Consider the following 13,854-nt stretch of genomic DNA (forward strand, 5'->3'; position numbering starts at 1 on the left):
AATTAACAAGAGTTAGTGGCAGGTCTCATAATACATTTTAAAAGCAGTTGCGAACAGAAGTGTAATTTTGAGATGCTTTCAACAACTGTAATATGATACGAAAATATCGTTGCTTTCTATTGGTGACCAAATTACTGTAGGTATGTTCATACAATTGTAGTTGTTGCCTATTATCAAAATGGAAGGAAATACGAAATTTTAGTTAGCAGTTAGTTAAATATGTATTTTTTCCCTATCCAGGCCATGTACTCCTTGAATTGCATCCATGGAGCCCAGATTAAGAAGCCCTTTTCTAAAGGGTTTCCTGCTTGCGTAATCAATATTTTTCCGGAACCGGTATTCCAGAGTGAGAGACTGTTACTTGTTTTTTGTTCCTGAGGGGCTGACTGCCTTAAACATTAACAGATACGTCCTGTAATGTTGCCAAGGATTCAGTGTCTTGAGCTCCTTCTGCCAGAAGAGACATATGTTTGGTGCATTATTTTCCTTTCCCCAATAGTTAGCTCTTTCTTTACTTGAGAGACCAATACAATATTGTTACATAAGCTGTTGAGAAATCCTTATTTCTTTGGGATGGTGTGGGTCAAAGCATAAATCAGTTTGACAGCAATACCCACTCTTTTGCTTTCCAATTTGCTCAAATAAATTAATCCCGTTAATACATGCTGACCACTCCTCTTTTATCCAAGTGGATGTCCAGGTTAGAAATTTGTTTGTAATACAGGATCAGTAATTTGAAATAAACCAGTTCTTCACTGGACTAAGAAGAAAGACCAAATTGATTTGCAGAGGATTTTGAAAAAACACAACAAAAAAAACATGACTTAAGATTCTGTAAGTTTCTCCATTGATTCTACATTTTATTTCTCAAGAGAGAAGTTTACCAGAGTATAGCTTCCTGCAGCAAACAGATGTATCATGGCTATCTAGTTTAGCAAATCGATTCACAAAGGCATTTCATGTCTCCAGGCACATTAGAGAGAATCAGCAGTAAGAATATAACTAATTTTACTGTAGAGACTTAATAGGAAATAGATTTAGATGACAATAGAAAATGAAAGAAAGTTACAGGGACACTAACCATCACATCACCCCGATTCATTGGATTTTTCTTGAATCAAGCTGTAGGTGATTTGAAATAAATATAACATATTTAAGTCATGCAATAGTTGGGCTTCTTACATTGATTAACTAACGGCCCATGCTTATAAATAGAGACCTTTACATGATTTATCTGAACCTAGAGTCTTAACTGTGGTGCGAGCCTGAGCTATAGGTCAAGGAATGAGAAGATTTAGGCAGGATGATGGAGTGCAGTTTGGAAAGACTTGAAAGCCACTGTAAAATTAAGAAAAAAATTTAGTTGAAAACCCTAGTTAGAACAAACTTCAAATTGTATAGAAGGGAAAAATTGTACATAGGTAAAACAAAAGGTTTCATTCATTTTGTGATGCATGAAAAATGTGAATTGCGCCCAATTAAGAAAGATGGCAGTCATTGAAAGTTTTCTATTCATTAGGCCACTGCGGGAAGCCCTACAAAGCAGTCATCAAATTCCCCAAATGAAATGCAACATTGTTCTAAAAATAATCAAAATTCTTTTTTGTTTTTAGCAGGTAAGGGGGGAAGGGGACATACTTACTATTCATTTTCACTTTCAGACATCCTTGAATATACCAGTCCTTTTCAAACTTCATGTGCCTCAGAATCACCTGGAGGCTTGTTAAAACACAGACTGCTGTGTACCCCCCCCCAGATTGCAGGTTTGTTACTGGGTGGGACCTAAGAATTTGCGTTTCTAACTGGTTAGATACCACACTTGGAGAACCTCTGCCACTACATTATGAACTTGATTGTTTCCTAGTCTGTGGTTTTGCTTTCCGTGGTTTGTTATCCGAGGTCAGCTGAGGTCTGAAAGTATTGACTGGAAAATTCCAGAAGTAAACAATTCGTAAGTTTTAAAATGTGAGCCATTCTGAGTAGCGTGAGGAAATCTTGCACTGTCCCCCACTCTGTTCCACCCGGGATGTGGGGATGTGAATCGTCCGTTTGTCTAGCCTATCCACACACCAGACGCTCCCCACGCCTTAGTCAGTGTCGGTTATCAGATGGCCTGTGGTGGTACTGAGTACTTGTGTTCAAGGAACCCTTATGTTACCTGATCACGACCCCAGAGTGCAGAGTAGTTTACACTTATCGTAGGTATGTATGGGTAGGATAAAACACCTGCTGTATGTAGGGTTCAGTACTGTCTGCAGTTTCTGGCGTCCGCTGGGGTCTTGGAGTGCGTCTCCCGTGGATCAAGCGGGAACTGCTATACATGTAAATGTTTTATCCGTGACCATGATTTTGAGTTTAGCCCTGGGGATGCCCTGTTGTGTACTGTGTGAATGTGCAGCTGTCCATTGTTTTCCCGAGTGACTATTCATTATATTGTGTTCAGATTCTTGTCACCATCTCTTGGCTTCTGCAAATCTAAATAGGGAACGGGGCCTCAAATTCTCTTCTTCGGTCATTTTTTTTCAATTGTCTTATTCAAATTCCAGGTGACCATCGAAGACTTTAAATGAGCCAAGACCCTTAAAAGTGCTCAGATGGAGAGCAATATCTATCTATCTATCTATCTACCTATCTATCTATCTATCTATCTATCTAGATATATATTGGTACTCTCTAAAATACTTAATTTTCTGTAAACCTAAAACTACTCTGAAAGCTAATTTTTTTAAGAAAGTGCTCAGAGCCAACATATTTGTCTGAACAAAGGAAGGGATTAAAAAGTACGCATACTTTTGATGGAAGAAAGATGCTGGATGTGCAAGGTGCTTGTTTTAATCGCTGCTCGTTTTTCCATCCAAACACCAACAGATGTATGAGGTAGCTTTGCCCTGCACCTCTGGCTCTAGGGACAACGGAGTTTTTGTAGATGGGTTCTCTGCCTCAGTGAACTCTGTCATTGTTCTGAACAGCTGGGAATGGAATAGAGCTCATTAAGACAGGAGATGTTATCCAAGCCTCCCCTGGTATCCAGAAGAGTAGTGAATATGTTTTGCTTCCCCAGATCTAAAGTATCCATTTTCTTACCACCTAGTGTTCTCTTTGCTTTTATTGAAAAACTCTGTTGGCCCCATTGCCTCTTTGAATGATGTGCACGGTTTCCACCAGCTGTTCCCTTCTTATTCTCGTCTCTCTCTTCTTTGGCTTTTTATGATGTTTATGGTGTATGGTGTGCCTTTTATTTCAAAAAACAAACTCCAGCGTAATGAGTACCTATCACTTGTTTATGGAACTGGAATATTAAGAATAGATTTCTACAAATAAATCCCTGCCATTCAGACATCTCTGCTCACTTTGGCAATAAAAAGCAGATTTGCTGGGGAGGGGGTTGCAGTTTAAATTCACTCTGCTCGTCAGGGGTAGGAGCTTACCTCTGAGTCCTTGTTCTCTGCCAAGTGCGCTACACTCAGTGTTACTTCATTTGATCGTGGCAGTAAATCTCCGAGGTGTAAAATCATCCCATTTTGTGGATGGAGCCCTGAGCATTAGCAAGGTCAAATAACTCAATTAGTAAATTGTGGAGGATGGATTCAAATAGGTGCCTTACTCCGTACTCGTGCCCTACTCCTTATGCAGCCTTTGGTCAGTTATATATACAGATATACATAGATTCAAATGTCCACATTCATTTTCCATGTGGCATCATTGTTTAGGAGGCATGATTATTCCAAACAAAATGAAAGACAGCTAGAGAAATCCTGTTAAAAATACCTCTTTTGTCCGGAGCTTCCAGTGCATACCTGTCATCATTTTTTTATTTGGAGAATTACTCAGTCTTGCCAATGACCTAGGCAGGGATGGTCACGAACAGCAATTTGGAGCTTCCTTTGTAATTGGAGAAGCATTCCAACCTCTCCATTAACGTATATTGGGAGTTTACCATGTGCCAGCCACGTACATGCGTTATTTCAGTTAATCCTGTAGGAAGTGTAGCAATACATGTGGAAAATGAGATCCAGAATAGTTCAATAAGATGCCCAAGGTCACTACCCTGCAGAAATACATTCCAGGAAGAGCTGCATCCAGATTCCAGATCTCAGGCAATTGAAAACATGTGGGTGGTATGATCTTACAGCCTAGAGAAGCGGTGAATTATTGGAACACCTGGCCATTTTCTTTTTTCATCAGCCAAATGGAAATGTTAAGGAAATGAAGGTACGCTTATCCCTCCTTAAACACTGATGTCCCAAAGAGAAGTTAAAACGCAGGTAAATTTACTTGGTATACTTTCCATTAATCCAAGGTCCAAGGAAGTTGGTTGTGTGATGTCTAAGTCACTCTAGTTGGGTATAAATGGAAGGAGCTGGGTGTTTTAAGCATTAAAAAAACAAAAACGAAAAAGAAAACAAAACAAAACAAAAAAACACGTTTAAAGCCCTGAAGGGGAAAGGCTTCAGGTTCTGCACACATACAGCTTTGTCAAAGGAAAAAGGAGCTGAAGGAGGTGAATCTGATTCACTTCCCATACCAAGGCCTCTGTGAGGAAGCAACAGTGTTGCTTGGCATATGAATCGATAAACCTTGGGCTTACCCCAGTCTTTTCTTCTAGTTAAAGCTCTGTAAGATCTGAGACATTCCCGACGTTATGGCAAGATTCCGGGAGGCAGGACCTAGCAGAGACTCTTACCATTAACGTTAGTGGGGAGAAATAGACACCTCTTAGTATACATATACATACAAATACCTCTTAATATACATAGTATCTGTAGCAGAGGGAAACTGTAGGAAAAGGACAAAGTAAAATTTCTAGTGAGGAAAAGACTTTAATTAAAATTAATAACATGGTCCCCCATTATTATTCATGTCCTTTAAAATATAGCTGATATGATCTTTACATGCAAAGGTATCTCTATTTTGTTGACTGTCAAAGATGTACTTATATGGTCTTTCCTGCTCTCCCTCCCGAACCATAGATTCTGCCTTTTGTGGGCCTTTAACCGTGCTGGACAGTATTCACGTTTCTTTAATTAGTTTAATATAATAAACCATTTCATGTGGAGCATTTTAGATGTATAGTACAGTCTACTTGGCTTCTCGCTACAGATTCATTAGCTGAATTTATATTCTTTTGTTAAATTTTGACAAGAAGGTGAAAGCTGGAGGGGAGACAGTGGAACGTTGTCATAAAACCAAGAAAGATTTGGCTATCGTCGGTCTGGGGAACACCACTGACTTCTTGGAGACCCAGGAAGGCTTGAGAACAGGTCTCTCAACCTCAGTAAGAAAAAAGACATGAAAAAAAATCCTCGTATGTAAAGAATATAGAAGTCTTTAGGGGTATAAATCCTTCTAGGAGTTACAGTTGAGAATTCCGTTGTACTGCTTTTTTTCAGTGAACCTGACTTTTAATAATGAGATAGTTTTTAATTAAAAAAAAAACTTCTTATTGAATAGTTTTTAGAAGTTAGTTTGGGGAAATAGAGGCCTGGGAGACCTAAAAGTACCCCCACTATTTATCATTTCTAATTTTGGGGAGCCCAGTTCCTTCCAAAAATTCTCTGAACTTTTTCTTTCTCTAATTAGCCTGATTCTTTAACTGTATTCGTTAGTATATGCTCCATCATAATTCAGTATTTTAGAAACATAAAAAGAGGGGTGGGCTCAGAATTAACAAGATTTAGGATAAATCGCTTCAGTGAAAACCCTCTTAAGAAATGAGTATCAATTGCAGTCTCTTCTCCCACTTTAAACAGAGAGGAGCAGAGGAACCACACTGACAAGAGGTGGTGCTGACTTTAGTAGGTAATTTCTTTTCCTGACTGCTGTTCATCCATGGTGCTGCTGTAGTAAGTTAATACCAGAAAACAAAGTGGCAATGCTGAAAGAAAACACTGAGCTAGGAGAAACCCTGCTTTCTCCCTTTTCTTCCAGAAGCGAGTGGGATTTGGATGTGGCTAAGTCATAAATTGGCCACATCTATTCTTACGTGTGGAAACCAAGTTTGATGTTGAACCTTAGCAGAAGGGAAAAAAAAAAAAAGAATTATTTATTCCAGTATAAATTTGTTTGGAGGTGTCTGTAACTGACTTGTTTAGAAGCAATAAAGTAATTCAGATAATTTCAGAAAATTTACTTTTGAGAAGGAATACTAATAAAGGATAATTTAGACAATTGTATTATGCATGAGGAAAGACTACTGAAAAGGGAGTAGTGTTACTGTAGAGGGTGTTACTATAGAGGTTAAAACGAGAGAGTCCCTCTGAATATAGTCCGTTCTTGGAGATTTCAGGGTGAAAATTAGATGGATGGAGTCTGACCCAGAAAGAGCCCTTCCAGTGATTGCTGTGGGGACTACAGTAATGAAGATTTGCCTGTGTTGATTGACTTTCAGTGTCTGATTACAGAAGCTCTGAGCAGTGTATCTTGTTCTTTGATCTCCTTTGTTACCTCTTTGCAGAAATGCTTGTAAAATGTGTCTGATTTATGTATATAGATTTTTGGATGCTTAAAAGACCGCTTCATGGTTTCTGTTCATTGTTTATACCAGTGGAACATTTCAGTGGACAGCAATATTGATATTCTGTGAAACCTGAGTTAAAATTTGCTAGATTCTGAGACTGATATTTTTGCCTTGTGCATTCTTTGTAGAACCTTACGTGTGTGATGTTTGTGTTGAAATGCTTCTTGGTCTCGAGGATTAGGATGAGGGCCTGTGTCAGGACCTTGTAGCTTGTGGGTGCCAACCCTCTTAGAATGACTCTTTCGTGAAGGTTTTCTTTGAGTAGATCTGTCTTTCAGAGTTAGATTCACTCTGTTAACGCGAGAATCTGGTCGCCTTATTTAGAATGTAACAGTGGCAGAAGTATTACTGGACTTTTACTTTAAAAAAAACACAAAACAAAACGTCTCTGTCTATTGTACTCTGGCTCTGAGGGTAGCCTGCCTGTACAGTGTGGATTGTTCCTGGTCAGCTTCTTGCCATAAAAAGCTATGGTAGTGCCACAGTTGACTGGCTTTCTCTGTAAATTTTCTGGTTTTGTTTTACTTTTTAGACACTGTGCTGTGCTGCTGGAAACATTGGTGGGTGGATTCAAAAGATGTATGTTGGAAAATAGACATCTATTACTAGCTTCTTGCGTTTTGCAAGGAGTACATCTTGACTCTTGCAAACCCAGAACAATCAGTGATTGTTCTGTTTCCCCGTGTGTTAATATACTGGTTTGGCTTCGGTGGCATGGGGTTAGGTAGTGATGACATGCTACCAGGTAAACAAGGTGAAGAAATTGTCCTGAAAGCTTGTGGCTAAGACTCCAAGTCTCTGAGAATGACAATGGGAGAAGTCTGCATGGCATCTGAGAATGCTTTTCCCAAATTTGCGTAGATCAGAGCATTTTACTTCACCTCTTGTAAGCACTGGATTTGTGTTTCTAGTATGCCCTATGTTTTCACAGTGAAACCATATCCTCTACCTTTTGACACGTTGTTTTGCTCAGCACTTTGGTTCTATGTTATTCATGTTTTTATTGCCATTTTTGATTTAGTGTAGGATTTGAATAATGACTGCCTACATTTTAAACGGTGTCACTGTGTGTATTTGCTCCAGTTTGTGTATAATCAGTAAACACACATTTTTGCTGTTTCCTTTCTGCTCCAGAGATGCGCGTTTGGCTGCAGTTGTTTTCAAAGCCCTTCCATTTTGTCCTGGGTTGAACAACCTCAGCTAATTTTAATCAACCCTGAGCTGTCATTGCTGTTCATCACTGTCACATTAGCATCATTCCTGTTCATCACTGTCACATTAGCAGCAAATCTGAACTTGCTGATTAGTAAAGTGGATGGAAATCACAGCTCTGTGTGTGTCCAAATAGCTACTCATCAGCGAGGCTTGTGATGGGGTCTGATGGTTTAACGCAGGCCCTAATCAGGGGCTGGGATATGTTTTCTGTGCAGTTGAACCTCGTAGTTCTGAATCACGTTAACATGTGTACACACTCATGTACGCGTGTAACACAGACGTCGCGTGACATCCATGTTCAAAGTCAGTCAGGCCGAAGCGGACAAAGGATGGAAATAAATGACTCTGAGGACGGCTGCTCTGGTGTTTACCTTGGGTCTCCCTGAGTCACTTGTATCTAGCTGGAGAAACACTTGGTGGGAAATACGCTCGCTGTCTTTGGGGACATGAACTGAAAACGATGGGGAGATGGGATAGATTTTATGTTCAGAGCTGACCTTTTCCAAAGGGCTTTTAGTTGCTTGCTTCTCAGGGGCACTTGTGTAGATGTGGTGACACTCATTTGGATTCTGGTGCTTATTTATAAGGCAGAATACTGAAAGGACGCAGGAGTCATTATTTGGAGATGGGGTAGGGTCACTCATTATGTAATCTGTCTGTTTGAGCACATGAAACAGCTATATTTTATTATTTTTAAAAGATCTTTTGTCCAGCAGTAAAACTCAGATGCTGTACACTGAGTGTCCACTCTAAACCCTGAAGTGTTTGTGTACTTGGCTTTTGGCATGGTGTTTTTATTTCGAGAGATAAGAAGCATCTGACTCTACTGATAAAGTTCGGGGTGGGCACGTGACTTGTCCAAAGTCACACTCTCTGTACGTAAAAGGTGGACCTCGAATGCAAGTCCTTCGGACTGTAGGGTTGGGAACCTTGTTTTTTAACCTCAGCAGCTGCCTTCTTTAGGGCTTAAGATTGATGCTAGATAATTATGAGAAGGGCTTCATTTTTTTTTTTAAATGCCTGCTACCTGGACACCTATAATCTTATCTGAATGACCGCCGCCAGTGTGAATCTTAACTTCACTTGGGACAAAGGTTAACATTGAAAACATTCTACAAAGCAATCAGGACAGCAGAGTTTACACCAGCATTCTCGGAGAGGACTATAGAATTTGCATTCAAACTAAGGGCAGCGTGGGGTTAGGACTCTGGTACAGTTTTATGGAAACCAACTTAATGCATGTTTTAAGGTAATAGAGATTCTCTTCTCTGATTAAAAATTGTCCTCATCTTACAGATTTTTATCTTCTTTAAGAAACACTAGCCCTGGAATCATATGTATTCATCTTCCAAACATGTCGTCATTTTCTTCTAAGACTGGAGGGTGCGGGTTTGGATATTTCCAACGTACATTTTGTTGCCATTATAACCTAAATGAACATACTCATTCTCTCCCGAGATTTCTGTTAACTATCACGTTATCTCTCTTTTCTGATGGCTCAGGCTGATGGAGTGCTATCACATTTGTTTGTCTTGTCTTTTATGCGAGACTGGATGTTTTGGTTACATTGCTTGTATTCTGAGTCTAGTAACTCTTATCCAGCAATAGAACTTTGAGGCCGCAGCATCATGGCATGGCAAGAGTGTGGGCTTTTGAGACAAAGACCTGAATTTGAAATCTTGCGCCTCCATGTACTTGCTTTTTGAGTTACTAAACTTTTTCTGACCATGTTATCCTGATCCGTCATAATAGGGATTAGTCAGGTTACTGCGAGGATTAAATTGGGCAACGGAGGAGGAATGGCTACCCTGTTCCCTACTCAGAGTAAGTGCTCGATAGATTATAATTTTCCTTTATATGCAGTAGTGTTTCCCATACTTTCTAAATTTCCCTCCGTCCTTCCCTCCCACTTCCCCCTTGCTTTGTCTTTCTCTTTTTGTTTGTAACCCTAAAGTCTTAGTGATTCTTATGAGGTCACCCTTACTTCACTTTGAAGAGCATTTTGCCCATGCTTCTCTGGTCATTAGTGTTAGACGGGTAGGGCCATCGGCATTGTTCCTGACCAGCCTTCTCATTCCAGCAAAATATGCCTGGATGCAGTCTTCATCATACTACTTCTCCCAGATCATCTCTGTCATCTCCTGTGTTGCCTCTTTTATCTGAGCTTGTTTCTTTCTTTCTGTCAATCCATTTAAGTCTCCTTATCAAGTTCACAGACTTCCTGCCAAGCATGTGTCCTGGCGGTAGCCGTAGGAGGGGTTGTGGATAACAGAGACAACACAGCAGCGGAGTAAACAAGATAGAGTTGTATTTCTCTTTCACACACACGTGTGGCCATCAAGTCCTGGTATGGTGGCTTTCATCACGACATCCACAGCACTGAGGCTCTTTTTCCCCGCAATGTTTTGTCATGTCTGTGCTCCATTCCCAAGGCCTCCTTGTCTAAGGTGGGTACGTGAACTCTTGCTGTCATATCTACATATTAGTCAACAGGAAGTAGGCAGGGTGACGTAGGACAGTAAGCTGCCCACAGTGACTTCCTCTTGCATTTTTCACTGCCTGAACTTAGTTACGTGACGGTACTTAGCTATAAGGGAGACTCAGAAATGTGGTCTGTGGCAATAGCTCATGTGCTGGGAAGAAGAAGAGGATTAATGTTCAAGGACAACTAGCAGTGTCTTATTGGTTTCTGTCACATGTGTTGCGGCCTTAGCTAAAGTGTCAAAGTCAGATTCATTTCTTTTACCCCACTTATGTGGCTAGCTGTTTACTTCTTGCACTGTACTTTATCTTTGAAGTCTGCACTATCCATGGAAATAGGCAAAATACGAGGTGTCATCAAAAGATATGGTGAATGTTTAAATTAATAAAAAGTTATTACAGTAAAAGACACATTGCCATTAATCCCCCTCAAAACACTCCCCCTCGCTTCAAACACACGTATGCCATCATTCTGGCCACTTTCCGAAGCAGTTTTTGGAAGTCCTCTTTTGTGAGTGTCTTTACTTCGTCCTCCATCATAACAACGCTCCATATCACACATCGCTTCTGGTACAGCAATTTCTGTCAAATAGAAACATTACGGTGTGTCCTCATCCACCTTGTTCACGGATCTGGCATCATGCGACTTCTGGCTCTTCCCCAAAGTCAAAATGATTCAGGACATCGAGGCAGCCACGACAGCGCAACTAAAGACACTCACGAAAGAGGACTTCCAGAACTGCTTCAGAAAGTGGCAAGAACGATGGGATAAGTGTGTCTAAAGCACCTCATACCACTGGTACTCTTTTTTAATTCATTTTCTTGCCAACAGAAAAGTGTCTCTACTAGTCAGATTCTTTGTTTCAGCTTGAGTCAGCCGCCATGACCATTGGCTGCATGCTTAGCAGGGAAATGCAGCAGAATTCCATGTTGGATCTTTCCTCCACATTCCTCTGAAAGTAGTCCAACATGTTGATCTTAATATTGTTTTCAACCAGAATAATGGTGGTTTAGCACTGTTCAGTTTATCTGTATCAAAGCATCTGTGGAAATATAGTTCACATGTGAGATATATCAGCACGCAAGTGTAATCATGAACTGTCTTGAAAATGTAATTATAAAAAGTTCTGCGCATTGATCGCCACAGCCCATACTTTGGGTTCCTTTTGTTTTATAAATATACGCTTGCTTTCTTCAATAGCAACAACTACAAGAACTTACCCTGCTTTTTTTGATTATGTTATTGTGACTGACAGATATGTGAGGCCATAAGAGTATTTTTATTTTAATAGATGAGGCAACTGGGTTCAGAGGTTGGGTAACTATAAATAATAAGCAGCAGAACTAAGACTCAAACCGAGATCTTTGGAATCCAAACTCACTACCTTTTGTACTATGGTATAAGAGCTGAATATTTCCTTATTTAGTGATTAGATTTGATATTAGATATTTCTTATTTAGTGCTTGCTTTCACTTACTACGGATTGTGAATTTCTGCAATCTCCTGTTGCTGCATTTTCAGAAAGCATGAATCATTCTTCATGAGAGAACCCTCATTTCTATCAAAATGCACAGCTGGAGTATAGTTGTTTTTCTTTTTTTAAAAAAAATAATTTATTTTATAGTTAGTGTTGACATCCAGTATTAGTTTCAGGTGTACAACATAGTGATTAGACATTTATATACCTTACAAAGTGATCACCTTTTTAAGTTCCCATGTGACACACCATGCATAGTTATTACAATATTATTGACTATATTCCCTGTGGTGTACTTTTCATCCCCATGACTATTTTTATGACTAACAATTTGTGCTTCTTAATCCCTTTCACCTTTTTCATCCATCCCTTTTGAGTTCCCTCTCATCTGGCAACCATCAGTTTGTTCTCTGTGTCTATAAGTGTTTGTTTTGTTTGTTCTTTTATTTTTTAGATTCCACATGTAAGAGAAATCACATGGTATTTGTCTTTCTCCTTCTGACGTATTTCACTTAGCATAATACTCTCTAGGTCCATACATGTTGTCGCAAATAGCAAGCTTTTATTCCTTTTTTTATGGCTGACTAATATTCCATTGTATATATGTACCACATCATTTATGTGCGTTTATCAGTGGACCCTTAGGTGGTGTCCATAGCTTGGCTATTGTAAATAGTGCTGCAGTGAACATAGGGGTGCATATATCTTTTCAAATTGAGTTTTCCTTTATTTGCTGTTAAACAGTTTTCCCCTCATCCATAGCTTAACAAAGCTCTACTTCCCTTTCTTAAAATCTTTTACCCTTAGTCCTTCTTTCTTTTCTTCTATGATTGAATTTATAATATATGTTAAAAATGTGTACATGCTCTTTAAGGGATGGATACATAATATATATATGAGGAAAGGGTTACAACACCACACTTGTCTTGGTGAAATCACTGTGTGTATGCTATTTTTTTTTTTTAGTGTGTTTAACCCTGTACATTTTTAATATAAACTGATACTGATCAGCCAACTTCTATTCTGGAAATGTTTACTTAATTGTCTTTGTTTTTTACCCATATACTTTGTACCTATGGTATGCTTAAGAATATGCTTTACTCCATTACTTCTAGAAAGAACCATTTTATATTCACACATACACTTCATTATCTTAAAATTACAAAGAGGGAACAGAAGGCAGTGGCAGAGTGTCCTACCCCTGCATGGAAATGGGGATCCCATCAATTTTTATTCTGTCTCATTTAAAGCACTGAGATTAAAAGAGTTATTTTATTGTCATTAGCTGGTATCTGACTCCAACAGCCATCTCTCCCATGTCTCATTTAGTCCTTAACCTTACCTCCTGGGCTGTGCTTTTCCATTTTGCGCATCTGCCAATGTCTAAACTTTAAAGAAACTCAAATTGTGAACTTAGGCCCCAGCTTTCTTTGGCAAGACTGATGTAATAGAGTTCTAGATCTCAGTTGCATTGTCTCTCTTGCTCACACTATCTCAGTACCTGTTACTCAAGGACTGGAAAAGCCATTTGTCTCGGATGTAAGATCTCTGTAAAAGCAACCATACTATCTGGTGTAGATTGTGATGCTTTAATAATTTGGAATTTTTCCTTTCTTGTGTGACATAACCATTTCCAAGTATAAGGAAAGGAAATTATCAGATGTTTTTTAAGCATGAAATCTTTCCCAGATTCCGTCATGTATATAACCTGAATTTTTCGCCCTCCTTCTGGAAGAAGTTTATTGTTTTATGAAGTTTATGAATCCCGGGACCTGAGAATTTGTCGAATGTCTCCCAGAAAAATTCCAAGGAGGGGTGCCTCTGCTTTAGAAGTAACGGGTTCACTGTAGAGACTCTCTCAGAACTCCTTTTTGCTTTGTGATTCTTTGATAAGCGATTCTATAATTTAGATATGTAAAATAAATCACCGCCAGTAACCTCCAAAAACCTGGGAGGAGCACTTAGCTCTTTCCTCTCGGTGGTTTTGAGTACTTCAGAAGGAAGGCATTAGAAACACATAGGGCATTTTTTGTTATTACTATTGCCATTACTTGTTATCATTTATGTAGCACCTGCCTCACTAATGCAGTTGCTTAGCAGCTGTAATTTTATTCCTGATGGCCACTTTTTGTCATTATGTAATCTGTGGTAAACCACATACCA

General features: G+C 39.3%; 1 protein-coding gene across 1 annotated transcript in view; it reads left to right on the forward strand.

Moving 5' to 3' along the window:
• Nucleotides 1-13,854, forward strand: part of EXOC4 (exocyst complex component 4) — a 644,300-nt gene that overhangs the window by 209,618 nt on the left and 420,828 nt on the right. The window lies entirely within an intron of this gene.

This window comes from Rhinolophus hipposideros, assembly GCF_964194185.1.
Source record: "Rhinolophus hipposideros genome assembly, chromosome: 25".
NCBI lineage: Eukaryota > Metazoa > Chordata > Mammalia > Chiroptera > Rhinolophidae > Rhinolophus > Rhinolophus hipposideros.